This window comes from Bison bison, unplaced genomic scaffold, assembly GCF_000754665.1.
Source record: "Bison bison bison isolate TAMUID 2011002044 unplaced genomic scaffold, Bison_UMD1.0 scf7180017864519, whole genome shotgun sequence".
Lineage (NCBI taxonomy): Eukaryota > Metazoa > Chordata > Mammalia > Artiodactyla > Bovidae > Bison > Bison bison.
In genome coordinates this window covers 19974626-19976213 of record NW_011495072.1, presented here as the reverse complement: position 1 = coordinate 19976213, position 1588 = coordinate 19974626, and the positions used below count along the sequence as shown (strand labels likewise).

At 39.7% G+C, this 1588-nt stretch overlaps 1 protein-coding gene across 2 annotated transcripts in view; it reads left to right on the top strand.

The window, feature by feature from the left end:
- The window catches only part of LOC104981726 (vascular cell adhesion protein 1-like), a 22851-nt gene that overhangs the window by 18579 nt on the left and 2684 nt on the right, over positions 1–1588 (top strand). The window lies entirely within an intron of this gene.

Here is a 1588-nt window from a genome sequence, read left to right as displayed (position 1 = left end):
TTATAGGGAAACTAAAGAAGTAGAATTGGCACATGGAAAAAGAAAGGTTTATCTAGACCCATTTCCTTCCTACCCGAAGACAGTATCACTCTCTGAACAAGAAGTGACTGCATATTTTCCAGATTGACTCTTTTCTGGATTTGAGAATGATGATCTTAATGCTGAACAATGTAAAGGTGTCTCTAGACTACAAAATTACTTCCTTAGAATATCTAAGCTCCTTGTCCATCCTGCTGTATTGGGAGCGGGCAACGGCCCCAGCAGAGGAATTTCAGGGGCCAGCTTAATTTCAATCCATCTGTGAACTCACAGTAGAATCTGTTGATCTTATTAGTGGAAGTAGAAAGTGTCAGCGTTTATTGCTCAGTCTTCCACGCCTTGAGTGGTAAGCAGCTCCCACTGTGTACTGGAAGCCAAACTTGAAACAAACGTGATTGTAAACAAATACAACTCTTAAGAGCCTTTGGCACTGGGCTCCCAGAGACAACAAGTATCAGTGTAAAGAGAATTTAAACCTGGGTCAGAAAATGGGTTCAAATTTTACTCATCTCATCAAATCTCTCAAGATTATAAGCATTACCATGTTTTCTTCACAATACCTCCTCGAAACACAACAATATCCCTTGGATCATGTCACTCAAAATGACACAGGGCTATATATAATCAATGCGTCCAGATTTCTGGATGATTGAGATCTCAGTTATGAGTAGGTTGAAATTCATCTATTCCTATTTAATCCTTGATGTCTCCAGACTACCTTTAATTAAGCCTAGTTCCAGGGACTTGGGTTCCTAACATTTTTATAATTCTTTTTGTAGTCAATGATTCTCTTGTAAAGACATATCAAAGCTTCTTCTCTTCTTTTTAACTTTCTCATACATTGTTGTCTTTTCTAATTGCTTTATTAAGTTGATAACTTTACATATTTGCTATTTTTCACTCATTACTTAAATGAACAATTAAAGCACATCGTGGGCACTCAGCTGCTACTACTGCGAAGTCGCTTCAGTCGTGTCCGACTCTGTGCGACCCCATAGACAGCAGCCCACCAGGCTCCGCCGTCCCTGGGATTCTCCAGGCAAGAACACTGGAGTGGCTTGCCATTTCCTTCTCCAATGCATGAAAGTGAAAAGTGAAAGTGAAGTCGCTCAGTCGTGTCCAACTCCTAGCAACCCATGGACTGCAGCCTACCGGGCTCCTCTGTCCATGGGATTTTCCAGGCAAGAGTCCTGGAGTGGGATGCTATTGCCTTCTCTGGGGCACTCAGCTAGAACCCCCAAACTAAATATGGTTTCAACTAACTACAAATGAATGGAAACAAAAATTTGACGTTTTCCTGGGAATTTTGAACTAGTCATCCTTTGCATTTAGCTGAGATTTTAAACTAATTTTGGTTTGTTTTGCTTTAGAAATACATTTGCTCGAATGTATTTCAATGATAGAAATGTTTGGGAGTCTTTAGAATTTTTAGTATTGATACAGTTAATAGAAAACTATATTTGAAGGTTGCCCTGGTAACAAACTCAGCAGCAAAAATGTACTTTACTGCAGATGCCTAGGGGAAAAACCAAAGGCAAAAGACAGTATA